A 27,200-nucleotide genomic window follows, 5' to 3' on the forward strand; every position below is an offset into this window, starting at 1 on the left:
TTGTGTGACTTGCTTTTTTCACTTAACTCTGAATCCTGGTTATCATTCCACATCAATTCAGATTTACCTAATTCTTTCTTTTCTCTTTATGTTTTACAGAGATTTACTTAATTCTTTTCGGATGCTGTCAAGTAGTCCATTGTATGTTTGTACTTTAACTTGTTTAAACATTCTTCATTGGTGAATGTTTGGGTTTTTTGAGGTTTTCACTGTTCTAAATAACGTTGCAAGGTTTTTGTATCTATTTTTGACTATTTATACATGATTGCTTGTAGAATGGCTTTCTAGAAGAATTGCCGGGCCAAGGAGATGGCTATTTAATGTTTTCATAGGTAGTGCCAAGTCGTGCTCTAAAAAATGGCGTGATTATATTTTTGCCAACCCTGCATCAGAGTGACTGCTTTCCCACTTCTCCATCAATACTGGGTATTGCGAAGTAAAAAAAAATGTACTCATCTAAGAGGTAATTTTAATTTGCACTTATTTTATTATGATTATATTGTGTTAAGGAAGTGAGCCCTTTATTTTAGGTGTTGAAAATACTTTCCCTCTGCGTGCTTGTTTCTTGTATTGCTTTGGTATTTTTTATGTCTTACGGAGATGTAAAATATTTACACAGTAAAAAATTTATTGGTGTTTTTCCTTTATGGCTTCTGGGTTTCCTGTCATGCTTAGGAAGAACTTCCTCAATCATGATTGGAAAAAGTCTTAGCATTGCTTTCATATTTCTAGGGTTTTATTTTTATTTTTTAAAAATATTTTTATTCCCTGGCTGGTGTAGCTCAGTGGATTGAGTGCGGGCCTGCGAACCAGACAATCGAGGTTCGATTCCCAGTCAGGGCACATACTGGGGTTGCAGGCCGGTTCCCTGCAGGCCAGTTTCCAGCAGGGGATGCACGAAAGGCAACCATACATTGATGTTTCTCTCCCTCTCTCCTTCCCTTCCCCTCTAAAGATAAATAAATAAAATCTTTAAAAAAATTTATTTTATTTTATTTTTAGAGAGAGGGGAAGGGAAGGAGAAAGAGAGGGAGAGAAACATAAATGTGTGGTTGCCTCTCACATGGCCCCCACTGGGGACCAGGCCCACAACCCAGGCATGTGCCCCGACGGGGAATCAAACTGTGACCCTTTGGTTCTCAGCCCACGCTCAATCCACTGAGCTACACCAGCCAGGGCTCTATGGTTTTATTTAAAAAAAAATCATAATATCAGACATATTCATAAGAATAAGCATAATCCTTATGTAGGTTATAGAGGACAATAGTAACACAAATGCCAGTAAATTCGGCCCAAGAAATAGTGGTTTAATGGTTTCAGTTTTCATATGTGAGAATATCCTTCTGTTACTTTGGGGAGAGTTTAGGAATAGGAATATAGTTTAAAAAATGTTCTGCATTGCTTGTATTTTCCTATATAGCTATCTGGTTGTCACATCATTTATTAAGTAACTCTTCTTTCCTCCTGGCTTCTTTATTTAATATGTAATGGTATTACATTTCTGATGCGACCACTGTATACAAAATAAAATCACTTCTAGTATCTTGTAGTAAGATACGTAAAATAAGTAACCAAAGTCCTTGATGTTTTCAGACTCAATTACCAAAGCCATCCCCATTTTCTAAAGCTTGCTGAGAAGGGATTAGGAAACTTTTTCTAATTTCATAATGGGAAAACAAACCATCTGACCTCTTTCACCTTAAGCAAGTTATTTAACTTTTCTAAGCCCAGATTCTTGACCTTTAAAATGGAGCTAACAGCCCTAACCAGTGTGGCTCAGTTGGTGAGGTGTCATCCCATGAAGTGAAAGGTAGGCAGTTCAATTCCCGGTCAAGCTTGTGGGTTCCATTCCTGGTTGAGGCAAAGCAACTGATTGATATTTCTCTCTCACATTGATGCTTCTTTCTCTCTTTCTAACGCCCATCCCCTTTCTCTAAAAATAAATAAGCAAATATTTAAAAAATAAATGGAGATAAACAACAACACACTTAATGGGCTGTTGTCAGGACTAAGTGGGCTAAAGGATACAACATACTCAGCCTAGCACTTGGGACTTACAAGCTTTCAATCAATGGTTTTATAGTTGTTATTACCTTATCAGCCTCTCAAATACTTGGCAGGCAGGCTGTCTGTACTCTTCTGGCTTTATGACTGGACCACAACTCTTGCATGGGATTGTTAAACAATTTGCTAGTTTTATGGCCTGATACCGTACCATTATGCTTTGCAATTATGTGAAAATTTGAGATTTCTAAATCACATTGTCATAAATAAATGATAATGATGCCCATCCCTACTACTACAGTAAATGTAGTTTCCTGATTTCGAGAGCCTCTCTCATCACTGCTGAGTGACTGAGACCTGTTTACTGAATGTTGAGACCTGTTTATTGAATCTATTATGTGGTAAAATTCAGTTTTCATGATATTAGGTATGTAAGGCAGTATTAACCACTTTTCCCATTTCATAGCTGATGCAATTGCAGCAGACTAGATATTTCTTGCTTAAAGTTACTGGTGGGAGGTGTAGGGGTATGTGAGGAGGTAGGAGACGATAAAGGGGGGGATATATGGTGATGGAAAGAGACTCGACCTTGGGTGGTGAACACACAATACAATATGCAGATGATGTATTACAGAATTGTACACCTGAAACCTATATAATTTTATTAACCAATGTCACTCCAATAAATTCAATACAACTAAAAAAAAAAACTTAGATTCTACTTGTTTTTAGATCTCTTGGGTCACAGTCTAATAATATCTGCTACTTAAAATATTCCTAAAAGAAACTGTTGGGTGTGAAATGATGATCTGAGTAGATAATCCAAAAAGAAAATGATTACTTTATTTGAAATAGATGAATGAATTATTTTGTGCTATGTTCTATCCCTTAATTTTACACACACACACACACATATATATACATAATCTCTATCTTAACTCCTTCAGGAAAAGCATATGGTATAAGGACACCAATAAGCATTTACAGTATATTAGCAAACAATACATTGGTGATTCACCCTGGATTCATGCCGGGGCTATGAAAGAAGTCAATAAGCATGATATGCATTTCAAGAACTTCAGATCATAAAATTTCCAAACCTCTCAAATTTATAAATTATATTAAATAGAGTATGAACATTTGGCGTGCTCTTCACTCCCCTAATAGCATTGTAGACCCTGTGATTTATCAGTCTTTGGAGAAATGGAACAGAACATTATGTTTCTCAAAGAAAAAGGGTGATATTTAGCTTTTTCTTTTTTTTTTTTTTGAAAAATTTTTTCAAACATACGGCATAGAGTTGTGTACACTGCTCTCTCTTTCTAAAATCCCCTGTCAGTAGTTATGGTACCTTCTTTATTCCCTGATGAGACTTTTCAGGCTTTTCTTCTTATTCTTTTTTTAAAAAAGCGCGATCCGTCAATTTCATTTTTCTTTCTTACTCTTTTGCTATAGACTTAATTTGAAAACGTTAATGCTCATCAGAATTTCGAGGGTCTTTAAGCAAACTGTTCGAATCCACTTCGAATTCCCCCTAGGAATATGAATCCAAGTCTTAAGTGGCTGAAAAGGCAGATTGTGTGACTCTGTTAATAACAGAAGCAACCGGACACCGGTCCGTCCTGCCCCGGGGACCTGCCCCTGCGCGCCGCGGCCTCCTCGGGGCACAAAGATACGACCGGTGGGGAGTGAGGGGGCGCCCAGCCCACCGCCCAGCCGCCTCCTGGAGTACGCAATCGGGCCGATCAGTGGTGTTGCCAGAAGCCGGCCGCTCCCCAGCTTCTCTTCTGCTTATTTTATTAGAAAAGGGGGGGAAAAAAAAAAAGACAGAGAAAGTCCTGCCCCTCCGCCTCCCATTGGCCCCGCCTTCGCATGCGTCACACCATAACGGACCAATGGTAGGGTGCGATACTGCGAGGTGGGCCGGACCCGAGTGCGGAGTGGGCGGTGGGTCGGTGCAGCAACCCCGCCGCGGCTCGGCCTCCATCGCTGAGGTGCCGCTGCTCCCACAGACGCTCGCGAGCCGCTCCCCGCGCTCTCAGCCTCATCTTCCTCCAGTACTCCCGAGACTCTCGCCCGGCTCGGGTCTCGCCTTTGCCTTTTCCTTCCCTCGCTCGCCTCCCACATTGTCTCTGCCTCATTTTCTCTCCTAGTTGAGGAAAAGAAAAAAATCCTCCTCCTTAGGGAGCCCCCTCGCCCTCAGGAAAACAAAACCAGACATGATCCTGGGCTCCCGCTCCTGAGAGACCGGCGGAGCGAGGAGCTGGGACACCAGTGGAGACTGCACGGAAGGCCACTGGAGGGAAGCCCCTGCAGCCCCGCCTCGGTCCCCGCCGCGGCCGGCCCCTCCTCGGCCAGAGCCCGGCGGCCCCCAGCCCTGCGGGCCTCCCGCCGCGTCCCCCCACTTTCCCCGGAGCCGGCCGAACACACCTCCATTGATGGTGTAGCGCATCGGGGGAAGGTAAGAGTCCAACTTGGCCGAGCGTGGCGTCTGCTTGCTTTTCTGGCCCCCGGTCCTGGGCACCGGGCGTGGGGCGTGGGGCGGGCTGGAGGTGGGCGTGGAGTCCTCGTCCGGTGGGAGCCCGAAAGCGAAGGCCGGTGGGGCGCCGCGCACGCCCGGAGGCCGCGGGCGAGCGCCTTCTTCGGGCCGGGCCGGGCCAGGTAACTGTCCCACTCGCCGGCTGACCCCTGCGCCTTCTTGGCTGCTTGTTCACGCTCTCGTTTGACTTGTCTGAGGTGAAACTGTTTCGTGCGACTAAATTACTGGCCCGGAAAAAGGCAGGCAGGGCTGAAACGGTACATTTCTGGAACGCGGATTTGGGGGTCTTAGGGGAGGACTTTTCAGGAACCCCTTTCGCCTTAGGAGATGATTCGCTCTTTGTGCTCTGAAGCTCTACTTCTCCGCTCTGTGGGGCTTTACTAAATTATGAAACCCAGATCACTTGCAGCAGAATAGGATTCTTGTTGCCGTGTTTTAGTTATGCTCTCGGAAAGAGAGTGGCTCTATTTTTATTTTTATTTTTTTTTAAGGTTTTGGAAAGAAGAGAAGGAGTTTTACGCGGGTGTGTGTGTGTGTGTGTGTGTGTGTGTGTGTGTGTGTGTTGAGGGGGAAAGTCCTGCAGGTTTCCTTTGAAACTGGCTGCTTGAGAAGTTGTTAACAGGAAAACAAAATGATTCATTGTTGAATTGTCATTTTCCTCTGCCTCTTTTCCAAGGTTTGCTTACAATTTCTCTGGATTACAGACTTCAGACAGTGATTCGGGCATGATGTGTCCTTGAGAAACTGGGTGCCTTAAACGTTTCAGTATGCGTTGCTATTTTAAGGTACATTTAGAAAGTAGTTTTGTGTGAATCCTGAAATAGCTTTCTCTACAGCAATTTTTAAAATACAATAAAGGTAACTAGTAGAAGAGGCACTTGGTGAATTACAAAACAAACATTTTAATGGAACACAACAAATTCATGCATCATGTGCTTTGATTTGAAACAGTTTTGATACTGCTTTTCGTAGAGAGAGAGACCTTTTTGTCTAGTGTACACTGGATTCTTCAGTCTGTTGGGGGAGGGGAGAGAGGATGGATCTATACAATAATAAAATCATCTTTGGGTAGCTGTTGCCTTCCATGGATTTGCTTGCTGAGTTCATTCTACCGTAAATTATAAACCAGTTTTGATTTTGAGGGCCGAGGCTGGATGGAAGGCTGGCTTCCAGCTCCCGCTGTTGTTGTTGAGGTCGAAGGGAAAAGAGGCAGAAACACACACACAGACACACACACTGCCAGGCTGAGGAGGGCTCATTGTTCTTCCACACACACATTCATTCTCTCTCCCATATTTGGGACTAGGTTTGCACAGACCATCACAGCTCTTTTTGGGAGAGAGGAGAGAAGATGGGGGAAGGGGTGGGCATTTCTTTCTTGGCTTGCTTTCACCTACCTCACGTCTGGCCTTTTCCCTCAACCTTGTAGAGGCAGAAGAGTGCATTGGAAACTAAAGGACTCTCAAAAACATGTTCAGACTCCTCTTCTGCGTCTTCGCTTCTTCCCTTTGCAGCCCTGGTTTCTGCTGCTCTTTCTTATTTTGTATGTAAAGGTAAAATCCCTCTTCATATGTCATGGCCTGATAGCTTTCAAATTGCTCATTGCCATGACTTTTGTTGGGGACAGTGATTTGTTCAGTTGACTCTTGTAGTGAATGTGATGGGGGTCATTTTTTCTTGGTAGAAGTAGGTTGTTTTGGTTAAGATTATTAAGCACATATTTGAGGTTAATATTTAGAAAAGTGTGTTTGGGTGTTTTGACATATTAGTGGTCTGGTGGTTTGATGGGTTTGCTAGCTATTGAGCCATCAGTTTGTTTTGTTTTATTTTATAGATGGGGTGTTGTAAGACAAGATCTGGTTTTCTGCTTTGGGGGCTAGTGTAAAAACTTCCTTTGAACACTGGACAGGGAATGGGCTAAGAGAGTCCATCTGGGGTAAATCAGTTCTGGGCCAAGGATGGAAGCTGGTGTGTATACTGGTGGGTTGCAGAATAGCGCCTTCTACTGGTTAATTGCTTTGAAGGATCCAGATGAAGAGTGGGGGAGGGAATTAATGGCTGAGGCCTAATGATTTTCTTTTGAATGCAGTTTTAGTGTTTTTCTGCAAATGCCACTTCCATGAGCTGCTAGTACAGATGCTTTTTGACAGGCACAGTTACATGGAGGCTTTTTATGTTATTGGCTGTGTCTTGACATTAATTTGTTCTATTATCGGAAGTATTTACACATTGTGATTTCTATGGACTTTGAGTTGATACTCCTTTACCAGAAATTTAGTTTGTCTTGAAATTTTAAATAAAATTGGGGATTTACTTGTGTTTTTGATGTGGGAAATTGTGTATGCATTAGCAGTCTTTAATTAATTAATTAATTAATTTATCTTTAGAGGAGAAGGAGAGAGGGAGAGAAACATCAATGTATGGTTGCCTCTAATGTGTCCCCTGCTGGGAGCTGGCCTGCAGGGAACTTGCTTGCAACCCAGGCATGTGCGCTGACTGGGAATTGAACTGCAATTCTCTGGATCGCAGGCCTGTGTTCAATCCACTGAGCTACACTAGCCAGGGACCATTAGCAGTCTTTAAAAAGTTTTCAGTATCATTAATAAAAAGTCAAATAGACCTACCGTATAGAAGGAAAAATCTGAGCCCTGGACCCAGAGTTTCCTCTTGGATTTAACAGGGGAGGAGCTCACTAAAATCAGTAATTTTGCACATGTAATGGCGTTGCATTGCAATAGTTTTCAGTAGTCATGTAAGCATAAATGCATTGATAGAATGACTTATTCTGTGGATTAGATTTTAAAAATTAGAAGTAAGAGAAAATATGAAACAGGTGTATACATAGATTAATTAATACAGGCCAAATTCCTGGTCAAAGGCTTCTAAACCAATGTGTTGTTTCAGAGATAATCTGCTTGATCAGTGCCTGGATGGGTTTTTATTAGCACACATTTTATCCCATCTCTGTTGTTTTAATGTAATAAACTGTTTAGAGAGGTTTGTAGTGGCAAGGAGAACTCAGTATAGAATAGCTATCTTCTGTTCCAGACTGGCTACTCATAGGAATGTGATTTCTGATTCACTTTGCTTTCAAAAAATAGAGCAAATCTGTAAGTCGTATATTTTTTACAATGAAATATGAACAGTTGAAATGTATTATTTATTCAGTAGGAATAGTCAGTTAATTTCAATCCACTATAGTCTCTGCCAGTGTTTTGTTTCAAGGTAACTAGAGTAGCTAGAACCAATGCAAAACACAAACATAATCCAAACCAAGAAATCTGTGCACCAGTTATTTTTTCAAGTTTGACTTACTGGTCAGGCAAAAAATTTTTAAAAAGTGGGACAGTAACTGGACAGAAATATGCCAGATGCTGTAAAAAGACACATTGAAAAATATCATCTATTAAAAAACCAGTGTATGTTGAATATTATTATGGATTTAGTAAGCACTCATTACTTTTAAAATTAGTTTTGAATCTTTAACATCTTGTTCAAATCTCAGTAATCAAAAAAACATTTAAGTAGTAAAATGAGTTGTATGCACGCAGTTGTTTTGGGGATTGTGTGCTTTCCTACTAACTGCTTTTGGCAGCTTCTCTAGCAATTGATTTAAAGGTTAAGATAGCAGAAGATTCAGATGTTTAAGTGAGTCATTAGTGTAACATAGCTGTGAACTTCATTACACGTACTTGCACACCCTGAAACAATGCACTATTGTCTCACATAATCAGTTTCTGATAATGCTGTGCTCTGGTTGTTCATATGGGTTTTCAGCAACCAGGAATTCCTCTCGAATCAAATGGAAGTCATTGTTAATTACTAGTATCTTGGTAATTATTACAGATTTATAGCTTTGCTTGTGCTATTTAAGTGTGATTTTTGGTGAGCCTGTTGACATGTGCTTGGTTTCTTGTCTAGCAGTGTTCTAGTGTTTCTTAAATAATGAGGAGAAATGAGCATTTATGCATTAAAAATTGTTAAGATTGCTTAAGCCATTTTAATGAGTATTTAATCACAAAACTGAAAAATTCTCAAATACTAACTACATTTAATAGTTTGGAGTTTTGGTTGGAATTTTTATCTGTGTGATTAACTTGGTGTGCCAAGCAATATACATGTCTGTATATTAGGTAACTGGGCCAAGTAGGACAGCTCATGTAAGAACTTTTATTTGGGCCATGGCTACATAGATCAGTTGGTGAGAGCATTGTCCCCAGTGTGCCAAGGTTGCAGATTCAATCCCTGTTCAGGACGCATTACAAGAATCAACCAGTGAATGCATGAAGAAGTGTAACAACAAATCAGTGTTTCTCTCTCCCTCTCTCTCAAATCAATTAAACAAACATACTTTTTGTAAAGTGAACTATTTGTGCCAGTATAAAATTGTTTGTTTTATTTGGTGAAATTTGCCAGTATGTCACTGTAAGCAATACATATAACCATGACATTTTTCCCTATATGGTTAAATATCAAAGTGATATGCTCCCTGATTCATAGAGTACTTGATGTTTAAGGAATCCAAGACAGCCTGTTTGTCTTGGGCTTTTGCATCAGAAGTTAAAGCCATGGATCAGGCCCTAATTTTGAACTAGTTATACATGTGATTTGTAAGGGTTTTGGTTAGGCTTCTTTGGTTGCAAGCAGAAAGTCTCTCAGGTCATCTCAGGTGTTGGGGGAAAAGTGGAACAAAAATGGAATCCTTGAGAGTCAGGCCTCATAGAAAAACAACTCCAGGTTCAGATGGGCCTCGTGGGATGTTGGAATACTTTTCGGGGTCCCATCCAGCTTTAGTGACAAGATAACTTTGTTGCCTCCTTAGCAGAAAGACTTTGTTGAGCCATACCAAGTTTTAGGGCTGTGTATGACTGTCCAGGCTGTGTGTAGCAAAAGGACACCACTTTAAAGGGGACAGTAGTTTTTACCTTGTGGGCTTGGACTAACCTGAAAGGGAGCTTGTGCACCAAGCATGGTCATGGTCATGCAGCAGGAGGGGAGAGTCATTCCCACAAAAACCCTTTCCAGCACATGGATGGACACACACACACACACACACACACACACACACACTTTCTCACACTCAGGAAAGCATATACGTACACATTTATGGACACCTATGCATGTCCACCAGGCTACCAGAGATCTGGTTTCTGACCCTGTTACTTCTTCTGGGGGTGGAGGTGGAGGAGAGGGGTGGCAGCACTTAACATTTGTGGGGTGAATACAGTTTAGAGGGAGTGTGAGCAGGTGAGAATGTGGGCATGTGTCTGCATGTATGAATTCAGAGAAGCTGCCTGGGAAGTCCCTGGAAACCTCTCCCTCCCTGGGCAGAACCTGGCTACACTGACTTAAAAAGATGTCAGTTATATGAAAACATCATTCAGGTGAATTTAAGCTGAATGCTCCTTATTAAACCCAGAGCCTGTGTTTCCCCTGCCCCTCATTCCTCTTTCCCTCCCCTCCTCTGTCATTATGTGTTGGACATTGAATGTGACTAGGAGGGCATCATTGTCTGCAATCCTGTGCCCTCTGGCAGGGCTACCACAAAAGGTTGTTCAGATTGGACCGAACAGCCAGAGCTGGCCCACCTACTCCTCCGTATTCACTCCACTGTTTTATCTCTGAAGTTTTCTTTGTATCTTTATGCTTCTGCTTTCACTTCTACTCCTAACCACTCTTTATACCTTTAATTAATACTTCCCAGGAGAGATCACATGGGTTGTTAGTTATCACTAGTTAAGGGTTTGGGGACAGACCACCCTACCAGCCTTCCATATGGTGGGGTGCTCACCCTTTTAAGCCAACTCTCAAGAGGTACGTAGTAGGAGCCCAGGGAATGGGAGGCATTCTAAGCCATGGCCTATGGAAAGGAAATTTCTTTTCTTATATATTCTATCATATTTTTATCATCTTCATTTTCCCTTCTGCTATGTGGCTATTGTTGCTTTTGATAGCTTATCTGATAGTTTTTTATATTTTTAAAAAGATTTTATTTATTTATTTTTAGAGAGAGGGGAAGGGAAGGTGAAAGGGAGGGAAACATCAGTGTATGGTTGCCTCCTGAGCACCCCCTACTGGGGACCTGGCCTGCAACCAAGGCATGTGTCCTGACTGGGGATTGAACCAGCAACCTTTTGGTTCACAGGCCAGCACTCAATTCACTGAGCCACATCAGCCACAGCTCTAATAGTTTATTTTTATTTTTAAAAAAGGTTTTATTGCCCTGGCTGGTGTGGCTCAGTGGATTGAGTGCCGGCCTGTGAACTGAATGAAAGGTTGCTGGCTGGTCAGTGTGAATGTCTGGGTTGCAGGCTAGGTCTTAGGTAGGGAGTGTGTGAGAGACAACTGATTGATGTATCTTTTGCACACTGATGTTTCTCTCCTTCTCTTTCTCCCTCCCTTCCCCTCTCTCTAAAAATAAAAATAAATACAATCTAAAAGATATTTAAAAATATTTTATTTATTTATCTTTAGAGGGGAAGGGAAGGAGAGAGGGAGAGAATATCAATGTGTAGTTGCCTCTTGTGGGTCCCCTGCTGGGAACTGGCCTGCAACCCAGGCATGTGCCCTGACTGGGAATTGAACTGCAGTTGTTTGGTTCACAGGCCTGTGTTCAATCCACTGAGCTACACCAGCCAGGGCTAAAAAAAAAAAAAATATTTAAAGATTTTATATATTTTTAGAGACACAGGGAAGAAACATCGATGTGTGAGAGAAACATCAATAGGTTGTTTCTTGCATGGCCTCCACCCAGGACCTGGCTCACAACACAGGCATGTGCCCTGACCAGACTGAGGTGATGACTTTTCACTTTGCAGGATGACATCCATCCCACTATCTAATAGTTTATTTTATGTTAAGAAACTCTACATAATTATAACTAGCAGTCAGTTACTATCTCTTTATGTGTGATCATTTATTACATTTGTCTTATTGTCCTTTTATTTTCTGTGGATCTATCCATCTACCCGTCTGCCTACCCAAGTCAGTATTTCCCAAACCATATTCATAGCATACTAATATGCTACAAGTGTTCTGAGGTCAAATCAATTTGTAATGCACATTAGCACCTTAAAGCCTCAGAAATGTTCTGTAGAATATAGAGGACATTTTGTTTGTTTGTTTGTTTGTTTGGTTGGTTTGCTTGTTTTTTTCCCTTCCTGAAAGAATGCTATAACCTTTTTTCAGAAACTAATATTCTGCAAAACAGTTCGTGAAACACATGTAGAATTAATCCTTTCTTTGTTAAGGATCCTGTCTTGTCCTTTTCTCCTTAATAATGAAGTTCTAAGTGGGTGAGTATTGTAATGCTTTGCTGCTGTGTACTATATCTACCTTTAAGTAAGTTTGGTGCTCTAGTTCTTCAGGGGTACACTAGAATTGCTTTTTTCACCTTCTACATATGTCATTTTGGAGTTTTTTTTATTGTTGCATTCATTATCCCTCATTCCATTTTCTTTTTTTTAAAAAATTTTTAAATTTTATTTATTTTTACAGAGACGGGAAGGGAGGGAAAAAGAGAGGGAGAGAAACATCAATGTGTGGTTGCCTCTTGCGTGCCCCCTATTGGAGGCCTGGCCTATAACCCAGGCATGTGCCCTGACTGGGAATCGAACCAGGGACCCTTTGGTTCACAGGCTGGCATTAAATCCACTGAGCCACACCAGCCAGGGCTCCCTCATTCCATTTTCAATGAAATCAGTCAAATCAATATTTTTCTTTTTCACCCCATTCTGGTAGCTATGCTCTTTTCAAGGTTTAAAAACTTCATTTTTGGATACTTATAGTCCACTAATAGGCACTGGTGAGAATCTTTTAACAAATAAAAACAAAAACAAGTACATAACTGTGCAGTTCAGTGAGGTAGCCTTCCAGGCATGTAAAGATGAAGAGAACAGCTTTCTAGAAGTTTCTTTCTATACTGGCCATTGGGACACACATAACTGCTAGAAGATAAAGATAAATTTTAGAGACACAAAATGCCATGGGGTTGTATTAGTTATGTATAACTGCAAACAAGTTATTGCAAAGCTCAGTGACAACACATTTATCTAAGGGTTTCTGGGGTCACTTACCTGGGAGTGGCTTAGCTGAGTGGGTCTGCAGGGGCTTTTGTCATCTGAAGGCCCGACTGGGGCTGGAGGCTGTGCTTTGAAATGGCTTACATGTGGGCAGAAGGCCCTCTGCAGGAGTCCTCAGTTGCTCAGGATATGGACCTGTCCATATAATTACTTGAGTGACCTTATGGTGTGGCATTTGTCTTCCTCCAGGACCAGTGATGAAAGAAGGGGAGAGAGAGGAAGGAAGAGAAAGAGAGAAAGAAGTCTTCTATGACTCAAGTCTTAGAAATGACGTACTGTCACTTTTACCTTATTCTATTAGTTAGAATCAGGTCACTAAGTCCAGCCCACATGCACAAAGGAAAGGGAGTTAAGATTCACTTCTTGAAGGAGGAGTATCAAAGAATTTGTAGGCTTATTTTAAAACCTCCACAGGGATTCAAAGGAGAGTGATATAGAAGATTAGAAAAAAGTGTTTTTCCCTGTGATTATTTTCAAGCAGTACTTTACATTAATTGGAGGGTAATTTCTGATTCTTAGAGGAGAGTAACATGACCAAAACCTGACATTACTCATCTTTTCCCTCTATTATTGTTGAGATATCACTTATTTCCTACTTTCTTCCTATTCTTACATCCGATTTAATCTATTTCAATTAAAACTTTGCTTAGTGCATATATACTGCCTTAAGTTTTTTTAGTTTGGCCACTCTATTTCTTATCAATTCAGTACCTCCTCTTTGGGCCTTTAACCTTCTCATTTATTTTATCACTTTATATTTTGTGTAAATGTTTGTTACTTGCATTTGTACCTTAGTATTAATCTTATTCTTTCCATTAGATTGTAAACCCCTTGAAGGCAGAAAGTTTTCTGTAACTGCATTCATATGTATGTTTACACACAGAATTAGACTTACTCTGAAAGACACAGCTCATTGATTCTATGATGCCATCAGTATTAAGATGCACCATTATCTTATGTGCCATAAGAATTAAAAAATATGCTGCTAATTAGACTGTGTACGACCTGTCCCAGCTCCAGTGCTGTACAAACGGAAAACATTGTGAATCTTAAAATCATTGAAATGTCACCTATTAGGCCGTCTCTTTTCACAAGTGTACCTTCCCTTGAAAAGCATGTCTGAAGATAGACCTTAAAGCAGATTTTTTCTTTCATAGGAACAGTATTACAGGTGGTGGTCTTGCCAAAAGATTTTGTAGGAAAACCTAAGCTGTGATCAGCGTACAATAAAAAGAGATGCTGCCATAAACCTATAGTCATTTTAGTTAAATTATTTTTTAGTTTTCATAGATTATGTATAACCATTATATATTTTGATTTGAAATGTTTTTATATATAATGTCCTAAAATACTTATACCTTGCTGCATCATCTGTTTGACCTAAAATGTTTATTTTATTATTTTTTAATGTTTTGTATTTCATTACAGTTGACATACAATATTATATTAATTTTAGGTATACAACATAGTGATTAGACATTTATGTAACTTACAAAGTGGTCACCTGGGTAAGTCTGGTACCCATCTGACACCATAGTAACTTTAAACATTGGTGTTCTTCCTGATGCTGTCCTTCAACTTCTCCCTTGGCAGCATTGTCTTCCAAAGTGCCCTCTTTTCTCTCCTGAGATCCAGGTCCCTGTTGCCCCTCTACTTCCTTGGATATCTTTTGTTTTTTTATTTTTTAAAGATTTTATTTATTTTTAGAGAGAGGAGAAGGGAGGGAGAAAGAGAGGGAGAGAAACATCTATGTGTGGTTGCCTCTTGTGCACCCCCTACTGGGGACCTGGCCCACAATGCTGGATGTGCCCTGGCTGGGAATTGAACTGGAGACCTTTTACTTCACAGTCTGGTGCCTAATCCACTAAGCCACGCCAGCCAGGGCCCCCTTCTTGGATATCCTTTGGGAACTGAGATGCAAAATTTATCAATCTGTATTTGTCCACTTTTAACTTTTCTACTATTTGAACAAAGTAGTTAAGAGCTCTAGTCTCAATCCCCAGCCTGCTACTCATTAACTCTGTGACTTTAGGCAAATTCCTTACCTTTCTTTGTCTCAGTTTTCCTCACTTGTAAAATGGAGATAATAATAGTACTCATGTCACAAGTTTGTTGTGAGGATCAGAGTAATTGCTTAAAATGTCTCTGGTAAATAGTACATGCTCGATGATATTAGTCTACATTTATTATTATAGTTACCATCATCAAGAGATCTAGCTTTCTACTGCGTTCCCTCTCTTTGTTGTCTGTAACACTCAACCACCGGGAGATAGGTAGGACCAATAGGTCAACTCAAGAGGTTTTGTGTAAATTCTCTATTAGTCCTATCAATTGTAAAATTTTTACCATTCCATGAATAAAGGAAATGCTACAAAACAGTACATGATTAAGTACCAAGGGAATGGCACAGAACCTGGAGTAATGATGCATTTTGGGTTGTTGATAAATGATCAGGATATCATAGCTTTGCTGTTTTTCTTCATTATGATGTTCCTGAAGGAGATTTTATATATACAAATAGAACAGTGGCAAGTGGGAAACCCAAAGTATTATTTTATTATTAATTGAGCCCTTGGCTAAAATACCAGTGTATAGCTATCTAGGAAACTACTTGGAGTGTATTGCTTAAGCTTTGCAGCCCTAGGCAGGGAATTTCAATACTTTATTACATTAGTCTTTTAGGGTGTGTCTGAGAGAAATGAACAAGAGAAAGATAGCAGACCCTCATATATATATATATATATTTATGTAATTTTCTATCTGCATTTAATCTTCATACTTAAAAAGAAGGTCCAGTCAGTCTGACTCAATCAGATTAATATTCCCTTTTAGAGATCTTATGGTAGAGGATGGAGACAGAGATGCATTTTATTGGTGTAACTTCAGCTCTCTAGTAGCTTGGTTTAATGGTCTGTGAGGAATAACTAAAAACAGTTGGCCATTGCCCTAACTGGTGTGGCTTAGTTGGTTGGGTGTCATTCAGCAAAGTGAAAGATTGTGGGTTTGATCCCCTGTTGGAGCACATGCCTAGGTTTTGGGTTTGGTCCCTAGCTGGGCCTTATATAAGAGGCAGCTGGTCAAATATGATTGCATATGATTATGTTAGTGGAGCAAAGCTGAGGCCTGATTATATTATACTCGGTCTGAAACACGAATATGACCACAGAACGGGGATGATTAACTTGGAGGCTAGAACAGAGGCTTCTGACTGTTGTGCTCAGATTCTTCAGCTTTGGGTTTATTGCTGTTATGTAAACTCCAGAAGGGTAGAGACCACATCTGCTTTGGTCACTTCAGTTGCACAAGTATACTGTGTGTAATTGTATAATTGTCATAAATAAATGTTACTCTTAAATGCCACAAATTATTTCGGTCAACTTAGACCCAAAGTTATGAATGTGTTATAAAAGTTACAGTGTCCATGGACTTCACCTTGTGTTAAGACATTGATTGTGATGATAGCCATTTAAGGAGACATACAGTACTAGGGCACAGGGGAGGAGGGTGGAGACAGAGGGATCCTTACCTTTTATTCTCCTACTGTTTGCCATATATAAATATTAACCAGTTAAAATAAATGCATAAGAAAAGCCTATGCTTTTTATTTTTAGATTCTTGCCATTAAAAAATATATATTGTATTTGCTTATTTTTAGAGAGAGGGGAAAGGTGGGAGAGAGGGAAACATCGATGTGTGGTTGTTTGTCGTGCGCCCCCCACTGGGGTCCTGGCCAGTATCCCAGGCACATGCTCTCTCTGGGAATCTAACCAGCCACCCTTTCGTTCCAAGGCTGGCACTCCGCCCACTGAGCCACACCAGCCAGGGATATTCTTGCCATTCTTACAAGCTTTAGTGAACTATGAGTTTAATTTATGTATGAAATGTGGCATACAAAATGACGAAGACAGATTGTGCCCTTGATAAATTTTGTCAGGTAATGGGACTGGGACATGTACCAAATTGAGTGGTAGGTGGAGGAAAGTGCCTCAAGAGATGATGATACTGTGGTTTAAGAAAGAGAATTAGTTCTGGCTGAGGCATTAGGGAAGATTTGGTGTAGGAGGAGGTGTTTAACCTGTGTTTTGAAGGATTGGCAGGATTGGGCATGTGATAAGTAGCTAAGAGGATTTCAGGTAGGAAATTGGAGCAAAGGTACAGAGGTTGGAAAGCCTAGGAAATGGTGAGTACAGAACTTTTGCTGCTTCTACAATGAAGACTATTAAATTGTTTCAATTTCTTTTTTTTTTTAAATTCTTTTAAAATGTTCTGTAGCAGATCCCTTTCAACTTAGGTAATTTATATTTGAAGCTGTTGCTGGTGAGTGTTCATATCAAATTGTAAGAGCATTTTGAAGGGGAGTCCTTTGGGCTGATCTCAAAGGAAGAAGACTGGTTTGGCTGGAACTACAGAGCACTGGGAAGACAGATGGGGTCATAGCATGGGGAGATGTGACACGATGGTATGCATGACTTTGAGACCCTTACGTGTTCAAGTTAAATACAAATTATAATTATAAAGTTAATATATACTTATAATTACATTTCTACAGTCTATAAGCATATATGTACACACTATACATACATACTATCTTGAATTTTTATTAGTATTTCAAGCTCCTATTTTTCAAGCCAATACCTGTAGTTATACCTCAGGTTTTTGTTTTTCTTTTTTTAATAATTGCATAGTGGGACATTGTGTAGATGTATACTTTAATTTTCTGTTGATGGACACTTAAATTGGTTCTGATTCTTTTTTGTAAATCCTTTGAACCTGCACAATTGTATAGGCATATCTGTACATTAACATCTTAGAAGTGGGATTGCTGAATCAATAGGTATATGCATTTTTAATTTTGAAAGCTGTTAGTAACTTGCCCTCCAAGTTGTGCCAGTGTACAAAGAGTGTTGTAGGGGTTAGATTTCCATTTCTCCTTATCAACTCTGGATATTGTGAAAATTCTTAATCTTTGCTAACCTGACAGGTGAGGAGTGTACAATATTTTATCTTAATTTGCATTTCTTTGACCATGAGTGAAGTTGAGGTTCTTTTTATATATCAGAATTTTAAAAACACATTGTGTGATTGCTCAGTAATAAAGTCAGGTGGTTTATATGTTATACCTAGTACTTCTAAGTACCATTTATTTATTTAACTCCCGTCCCCCCCAAGCTTTACTGAGATGTTGCTTACCATAAAATTTACCCTTTTAAAGTATATATTTTAGGAATGTTACTGATTTATTTTAAAATTGAGTGCTAACCATTTGCTTTATTATTTGTAGTAGGTGACTATCAAGCTGAACATTAGGTGTATTTAAAAATCTTTTTACTGATTTTAGAGAGAAAGTGGAGGCAGGGAGGGGGAAGGGGGGAGAGAGAGAGAGAAACAGAGACATCAATTTATTCTTCCACTTAGTATGCATTCATTGGTTGCTTCTTAGATGTGCCCTGGCTAGGGATCGAATCTGCAACGTTGGGGTATTGGGATGATGCTGTAACCAGCTGAGTTACCTGGCCAGGGCCTTAGGTCCTCTCTTTTTTTTTCAAGCTCATCAACCTATTAGGTCCAAGATATGAAATGGGAAATGCAGTTTTTCCTGCTAGTATTCCAGTCCGTAGGCCTCTCTTACCTGTTGCAGTTAGGCTAGCTAGGTTCTGAAATGGAATTATGCATGACAACTGCTTTGGAATCTCAGTGCTTTGATACTGTTGGGGAGTGATTTCTTTTAAATAACTTATACTTGAAACTGATTTCAACTGCTAGAGGTGATACAATCTTTTCAACTTTCTCTGAAAAATTTTAATTACGAAATTAGAAGTAAAAAGGCTTCTGAGGTAAAAAGATTTAAAAAATGTGTTAAGTGTTTAAAGGTAGTCAGTTTTTTTTTTTTTAAGATGGGTTATTCAACTCCTTTGTTAGTCACTCTGGTAATTTTTTATTTCAGAGATTTCTTAGTATCTGTTAAAGGGGTGCGTGTGTTTATGCTATGATTACATTGTTTCACCTTACAGACAGTAATGATGATCTGGTCTGTGCCGTTTCTTTTGTGATTCACATAGATATTTTAGTGTGGAGAAAAGCTTATTGGTGATTTGTTAGACTGAGTTTTTGAGTAAGCTCTTACAGTCCCTCCAGCATTGGCTCCCTTCTAATAGGGTCCCCAGCAGCTCCTGGCCAAGGTCTATTACTGGCCAAGTCTGGGACCCTCATCTGTATGGTTGTTCCACTTGGGAAAACATGTTGGCAGAGGCCCAGATGGTTTTCTTTTGCTCTTGATAGAACCAAATGTCTCATTCTTTCCTTTTGATTTTATAAAATAATACTTCAAACATTTAGTTTACTATTCTTAGTAAAATATTCTTAAAATTGTGACTCTCTTTTAACTCCCTTCCATTATTTCTTCATCTTTTTATACTATTGAGTTTGCTAAAAAGTTTTTTCCCCTCCGTACAATGCATTCATTGGTTGCTTACTGCTACATACAATGGCTATAGTAGTGCTAAACTGTCTTCAGTTGAAACAATTTTGTTAAATTGTATTATGCCAGCTGTCATATCAGCATGCCTTAAAAAAGCTTATCAAAATTGGTGAGTTTTTGTGTAGCCATTTCAATATTGAAGATGGAAGAAAATATACAACATTTTTTTCACAGTATTCTTTATTATTCAAGGAAGGTAAAAATACAACTGAAATGCAAAAAAAGATTTGTACAATGTTTGGAGAATGTGGTGTGACTGATCAAACATGTCAAAAGTTGTGTGAGAGGTTTCATGCTGGAGCTTTCTTGCCGGACAAAGCTCCACGGTTGGGTAGACCGGTTGAAGTTGATAGCAATCAAATCAAGACATTAATTGAGAACAATCAATATTGTACCATGCAGGAGATAGACAACATACTCAAGATAGCCAAATCAGTAACGTTATTGGTGAAAATGAAAAATGCGTCTCTATTTTATGGAAAACAAATAGTTGGACTTTTTGGCCAACCCAATATTTCTGTTTGGAAATATATATATGTTTGTGTGTGTGTGTGTGATTTTTTTACTTATTTTTTAATTTAATTGTTGTTCAAGTACAGTTTTCTGTCTTTTGCTCCCATCCCAGCCCATCCCCCCATTGCTCTCTACCTCCCTCCCATTTCCACCCCTGTTCATTTTTGTCCATGTGTCCTTTATACTTGTTCCTGTGAATCCTTCCTCTTTTCCTCTAGAAATATATATAAAATATTTTATTTATCTTTAGAGGGGAAGGGAAGGAGAGAGGGAGAGAAATATCAATGTATGGTTGCCTTCTCATGCGTCCCCTGCTGGGAACTGGCCTGCAGGGAACCGGCCTGCAACCCCAGTATGTGCCCTGACTGGGAATCAAACCGCGATTGTCTGGTTTGCAGGCCCGTGCTCAATCCACTGAGCTACACCAGCCAGGGTGGAAATATATTTTTTATTGGTTCAGTTTTAGTCCTGTAAATTACAGTGTCTCCTCTTTTTTTCCCATTGACATCTCTTTTCTTGTTTCAATTTTTTCATGTTTTTGTTTTTTTTTACTACTGTAGAGTCCCTTGGCCTTTGGCTATAGTTTTAATTAAAGCAGATTTTTCCTTGGGCTTTTAATTAGATTTTTTTTTCGTTTAGCTGTTCATAGGGAGATTGAAGATGATGCTGACCAACACTTCGGTCAGTGGCATGAGTGCTTAGGGTGAGTGGCTTGACTATAGCATTTAGATCAGCTTGTAGCTCTTTCCATTTCCACTTGAGGGTTGTTTCTTGGCTTAAAGATACTGCCTTAAAAAATACCAAAATAAAATTCTTGCATATATATGTATTTGAGTTGAGATATGAGAACTATGTGACTTAGGGGGGAACAGTATAACTCTAGAAACAATATTTTGCTAAGAGATGTGATGCTGATTTGATAGAATCACGGGGTCTTTTAAGCATACTATGTATGTACTGCATAATTCATGTTTTTTCCTTCACCAAAATGTCCTGAACCATGATAGCATACGAACATTATAAATAAACTCGATGTATGTCTCCTGTTTAGCATGAGAAGACCTGGATCCTGATTCTGCCTGTACCATGGGTTTGAAGTGTGATGCAGTGCCCTGCTTCCTTAGCTGTCAGATGGGGACTGTAATACATAAACTGAAGTGAAAAAAATAGATCTGGAAAGACTTTGAAAATACAAACCTGCTCAACAGACCCGAGGTACTTTAGTTATGTTTTTCTCAGGAAGTCAGGATTATTGTAGCCATCAGCCCTTAATCTAGTCATAGTTAACCTCTGTAATGTCACCTAGAGAAATCCACTGTATTCTTGATGTGTTTCTTACACGAACATTGCATGCAGGTGTATGTATGTGTTCCAGATATTTCTATGCAGATATTACCAAGTGCTCAGTAAATGTTCAGCTGTAGTAGAGTACTGCCATCTTGTTCTTAGGTGTTTTGTCATAAAATAAAGACTTGGTTTTACTTTATGAGACAAGACATCAAAGAGACATTTTTTAAAAAATTAATTTATTTTTAAATTATTTTCAACTACAGTATTCTTTCTTTTACTCCCTTCCCAGCCCACCCCCCATGCTCCCCACCTCCCTCTCCTTTCCACCCCCCTTACGTGTTGTCCATGTGTCCTTTATGCTAGTTCCTGTACAAAGAGACATTTTTATGACAGTGAAAATGTGTGGTCTTTTTCTTCTCTTTTAACAGATTCAGCAAATTTTTAATCCTAGAAATCTGTGCACATACTTTTCTTTGTGGCAGAATGCCATGGGGGTGACATTAGTTGGTCTTTGTTTAAGTTAGGAATGAAGACAGGTAGCAGTTTTTTTTGCCACCTCAATCATGAGGTCCAGGAAATCTTAAGAATTCATTCATTTTTTAGAGAGAGGAGAAGGGAGGGAGAAAAAGAGGGAAGAAACGTCTACCAGTTGTCTCCTACCCCCCAATGGGACCTGGCTCTCACCCCAGGCATGTGTCCTGACTGGGACGTGAACCCCAGACCTATTGGTTTTCAGGCCGGCACTCAGTGCACTGACAGCAGCCAGAGCTTGCCCAGGAACTCTTCATAGGAAGATATGGAGGGAGCTAGATTTCAGGCCATTTTGCTCTCACATTGCTTATTTAGGAACGAATCTCTGAGGCTTTTTTGCTTTCTGGGAGTCAAAGATTAATCTGTAATAAAAATAGTTAGTATGGGTCTTTTTTTTTAAACTGTCCTGAATTAGGGGGTAGTTGTTTGGGTACGTGGCATTCCCCATGATGTGTTCATATAATTTTTTCTTATTTGATTTGCATATTTGGAGTAATTTCTCCTATTAAAAATCAAATTCTGGAGGAAGTGGCCATATGTGTATCATTCTCTCAGAAGAATACAGGTGCTGACAAAGTCCTTGCGTCTCCCAGTTCCACTTTGCTTGGTTCTTGCCTTGTAGTTTTCTAGGATGCTGGTTGCCAGCCTCGTTGATGTGGGGCTGGTTTTGAGGTCAAAATATCTTTTGAGGATATTGAGGGACTGTAGAGGGTAGAAATGTTAAGGTTGCAAAAATGGTTACAGAGTACCACATGATGTTGATGTGCTTACTATAGTGATTTATGATCTTTGGAAACTGAGGCCTTTGACATAGCTGTCATCAAGGTAGGCTTCAGCCGCCCTGTCTGTGCACGTGCCTGAAATGATTCAGTTTAAGATCCCAGTATAAAAATAGGCTCATGCTTCTTTGATGTACTCTCTTCCCCCCATTCATAATAACTTTTTAAAAATGTAAAATTGGCAGAAATATTAGGTGTAAGACATCACTAAAAATAATCTAACATATGGGGGCTTGCTAAAGAATTGAGTGTTGCTAAAGTACCTAGGAGAGAGGAGTTTGACCTATTTTGAGTTCATATGTGACACCTGGAAATGCCAATGACACTGAGTTGGCATAGCTGCATTTTTGAAGTTTGGCTTCATTTTAGATAAGTGATAGTGGTCTGTCTGCTCTTAGGAGGTGATTGTCTAGGAGTAACTGTATGTGCATCTGTGGTACCATGTCACAGTTACTGAGGGACCCTCTTACAGAGATGATTTTGGGGAGGGCTTCAGGGTCCTCTCATGGTATTACTGGAAAAGAAACTCTGGCCATTTGATGTAATTTTGGACAGAAGACCTATTGTTTATATTACACTGAATTAGAGGTAAGTATTTGAAATTCTCTGTTTCAGTTGATATTTAAGAGGGTCCATAGAGTAATGGATGACTGTGAAATTATCCAAATGCATAGTTAAAAGTATATTTGAGAGATGTGAGATAAACCTGTTGTGCTTTTGACTATCTGATTTGCTCTGAATTACTGAACTAATGTTTGTTCTTGGATGCATAGAAAAAGTTACACATGTGGGACTCTTTTAATTATAAACTTATGGGTATGAAAAGATAAAATTTGTGCTTAATTACATGAAGAAGTTGCCCTTCTAATTTATCTTTTTCTGCTAAGCTTCACCTGTTCTGTTTATGATACATTCTGAGAGAGGGTTGTAAGTTTATAGTGTTGATGTGCTTTATTTATCCTTAAAGGGTTTCTAACAAAGTTTTTTTTCTTCCTATTTTTTGTTTTGCTTGATTTTTAGAAAACTATAGGTTGAAACTAATGTCTTTTTCTTCTCAAATACAGTATGCTTCCTGTTCTTGTATAGTTTCATGGATGTCCAGGAGTGATGTGTTTAGTTTGAAACAAAGAGATTTCAGAAGCATCATACTTTCCATGTCCCTATACTAATTATGAAATGGAAAGCTCAGTCTTGTTTTGTTTAAAAGAAATAGACAAGTTGATTAATAAGTGGAACATAATTATTATGGAAGTGATCTATAATTTTAGGCCATAGCTTCTGGGAGGCTGGTCTCATCTAAGTCTTCTTTTCTCTGGGCAGTTGGCTGTTAGTAAGGGAGTGTCCAAATGATACAATGGGCTTGTCCATTCATTTGGCAGTAATTTTTTTTAGTGTTTCTTGCAGGGCACTGTTCTAGGTGAGTAAGATGAGTAAGACATGTCCCTGCTCTTACAGAGTTCTTGGCCAAAAAAGGGAAACAGATACGAATAAAAACTCTAATACAGTCTGAAAAGAACTGTAATAGAAGTAGAAATATGCTCCTACAGCCCGGGGTGAGAGGTGTGCATACACCCTGGACACTTACATGCACTCACAGAGTTAAAACACAAGATATGTTTACTTCTTTGTTAACAAATGTGTTCTTTCAGCGCACCTTCAGGCAGCTATATTTATTGTGGATGTGTGGCCCGCTGTAATGGGTGAGGTTTTCCATGTCATTAATGGTTTCTAGGCAGGTAAATCTCTTCTTGGAAGAGGTTGGGCACCCGAACCTTGTATTCTATTGAACCTGAAATACTTTCTGTATGTATTGTTTACTTTATTTTTTATAGTTTATTTATTTATTTTTAGAGAGAGGGGAAGGGAAGGAGAAAGAGAGGGAGAGAAACATCAATGTGTGGTTGCCTCTCACGTGTCTCCCACTGGGGACCTGGCCTGCAACCCAGGCATGTGCCCTGACTGGGAATTGAACCGGCCACCCTTTGCTTCACAGGCCCATGCTCAATCCACTGAGCTACACCAGCCAGGGCGTATTGTTTACTTTAAATAAGAACATTCTCTCAGAGCTTATATAAAAATAATTTTGTTCATTTTTGCTGAGCCACTTTGGAAAAAGAGCTTTCTTCAAATAAAGAGTAGTCCTGTACCAGAAGGACTTAGCATTGACCTTGACCTTCTCTGCCATGGGAACCTTTAGATGTTTTTTTTTTTTTAGACATATGCTACAAGTAAATTAGGTGCTGATCTGAGTTGCATGTTTGTTCTCCATTGGGGGGCAGGGGGACCGTGACGCAATATTTGGTTTTTCAAATCATTCTCTCCTGCCAACATTTTTCCCTCTCTAAATAAGAAGTAAATCCTGACCTTTTTTCTTCCTGGAAAGTGGCGTACTTAATTTTCAGAAAAATTGAGATATCTCTGTGTGGAGAATTTGAAGCACTTGTTTAAAAATACATACATTAGACTCTGGCCAGGTAGCTCAGTTGGTTAGAGCATCATTCCTTTATTGCCAAGGTTGTGGGTTCAGTCCTTGGTCAGGGTACATAAGAAAATCAGTGAATGCCTAAATAAGTGGAACAATAGAGTAGTGTTTCCCTCTCTCTCTTTCCCCTGCCGCCTCCCCCCTTTCTCCTTCCAAAATCAGTAAATTAAAAAAAAAAACACATTAGCAATTAAAAATCACAAGGGTTACCTTGGGGCTTTATTAATTAAAATCTAAGCTGTTAGTTATACTTATTGCCTCCATATCTCTTACTGACATTAAGTTTATTCATTTGTCAAATAAATTTACTATTTATTTGTATTATTTGTTAGATAATGTACACGGAGATGGGGAGTCTTGCAATATGGTGGTGTTTGCCTGCATTTGGAATAATAAATAAATCTTTTATTTGGGTTTTTTTTTTGTTGTTCCTTTAAGTATCTGGCATTATCAGTGTATATGCCCCATTGCCTGTCCCAAAAAGCATGTAAGTTCAATCTGATCATGGTGCTTAAACCTCTAGTTTCAGAGAGAAGCAGCCAGCACTGAATCCTACCTGACTTACCCTTCCACCCGGGATATGTTAGACAGCCAACAGGTGTTGGATTTGTGTTGTCCCAGTTTAATATCAATATAAGTGGGATATAAAAGAAATAAAAGTTATTACCTTTGGCATCACAACTAGGAGGCAAGCCTTGCAAAGATATAACATTTAAATATTTCTAGAACAAAAATGGACTATAAACAGACAATGTAAGTACACATTGTTTAGCAGAACAAATAAATATAGTTCAAATTCAGGTTAACTTGAGATTATTGTGGATTAGAGAAATTGACTAAGGATTCATTGAGAAGCTAAGAGTAGGTCTTGGAGAGTGGGTACTGTTTGAATAGGAACTGAGGGAGCAAGTTAGGACAGTCCAAGCAGGGGTCAGCCTGAGGCAAGAATGAGTGTGGTATGTAAAGGGTCAAATAAAGAGGGTCTAGCTGGAGTGAAGAATCTGTGGGGAGGAATATGGTAAGATAAGTTAGGTGGACCAAATGGTAGAGGCTCGGAATGCTAAGCACAGAATTCCTGTAGGCATCTGAAAGGGATGGGGAGAAAAGTAATAAAGTAGCAGGGCAGTCAGACTGTAGAGGTGTGAGTACTTTGGGCTCCCAGTTTGTAATATAAGGATAGGAGGTATGCTGGCCGGTCCTGGGAAGGATGCTGTGTTGAAGTTCCTTCCTGTCCCTCCCTGTATTTGGTAGGAAAGTGGGACAGACTGAAGGAAAGAGAAGTAGCCACAGGACAAAACAGGCTTTTAGAAATCTTGGTGAAGTTTCACTGTTAGCTTTTAGTTAGTATCATATTTCATAAAAAATAAAAAATTGAAAATCTACTACCAAATCTAGAAGTTATTTTAGTTAAAAAAAAATCATAAAGCCCCAGCTGATGTGGATTAGTTGGTTGGAGCATTGTTGCGTACCTGAAAGGTCACAGGTTCGACTCCCAGTCAGGGCACAGGTACATATCCAGGTTGTGGGTTCCATCCCCAGTCGGGGGCATGTACGGGAAGACAACCAATTGATGTTTCTCTCTTACATTTGATGTCTCTCTCTCTCTCTCTTCTCCCCATCTTTAAAAGTAATGAAAAAAATGTTCTTGGGTGAGGATAAAAATAAGTTATAGTTTATGTATGATTCAGTTTCATCTCTTCTTTTGCCTCTCATCCCAAATACTCACTGTTTCCAACTTGTTTATTTCTCCCTCCCTCCCGTCCCTATCTTCTGTTTATTCTTCAGGTCTTAGTTTAGGCATCATTTCATCTGGACAGCCTGTGCTCAGTCAGGGTCATACCCAGCAGTGTTCTTCTGTGGCTCCTGTGCTGTCCCAAGACATCTGTTACCACACTGCACTGTAATTGCATGCTCAGCCCTGGTAGCTCAGGAAGCTCAGGGACTAGTCTTGTTTGCTCTTGAACCCTCATCTGCCAGGGTGGGTCAGGCACGTGTCACCTGACTAGTAAATCAATATTTGAGCATTGTAAAGGTTGAACTTATTTTTCATTGTAATTCTTTTTCCTTTAAAAAATTTAATATCTCCTGAACAGTTTTCTGCTTTTATGTACTTATTATTTATTATGGTTGTATTATGGTACGATATTTTAAAAATGTGTGTATATATATATATATATATATATATATATATATATATTTAAAGATTTTATTTATTTATTTTTATAGAGAGGGGAAGGGAAAGAGAGAGGGAGAAAAAACATTAATGTGGGGTTGCCTCTCATGCACCTGCTATTCGGGACCTGGCCTGCAGCCCAGGCACATACCCTCACTGGAAATTGAACTGGTGACCCTTTGGTTCTCAGGCCTGCACTCAATCCACTGAATTACACCAGCCAGGGCCTAAAATGTATATATTTCTTGACATAAGTATTTTCATATTACTGGGCATTTAGGTTATTTTCATTATTCTTTTTCCTACATACCTAGTAATGCTACTATAAAC

At 39.5% G+C, this 27,200-nt stretch overlaps 1 protein-coding gene across 6 annotated transcripts in view; it reads left to right on the forward strand.

Annotated features, from left to right (window-relative positions):
* Positions 1 to 4,146: 4,146 nt before the first annotated feature.
* RERE (arginine-glutamic acid dipeptide repeats) overlaps positions 4,147 to 27,200 on the forward strand; it is a 387,180-nt gene continuing 364,126 nt past the window's right edge. For all 6 annotated transcript variants that reach the window (XM_053660331.1, XM_053660333.1, XM_053660334.1 and 3 more), the window contains exon 1: positions 4,147 to 4,465. The gene's annotated coding sequence lies outside the window, so the exon portion shown is untranslated. The remainder of the gene's footprint in view (positions 4,466 to 27,200) is intronic.

This window comes from Artibeus jamaicensis, unplaced genomic scaffold (assembly GCF_021234435.1).
Source record: "Artibeus jamaicensis isolate MK-2021 breed Jamaican fruit bat unplaced genomic scaffold, CSHL_Jam_final scaffold_847, whole genome shotgun sequence".
Taxonomy (NCBI): Eukaryota; Metazoa; Chordata; class Mammalia; order Chiroptera; family Phyllostomidae; genus Artibeus; species Artibeus jamaicensis.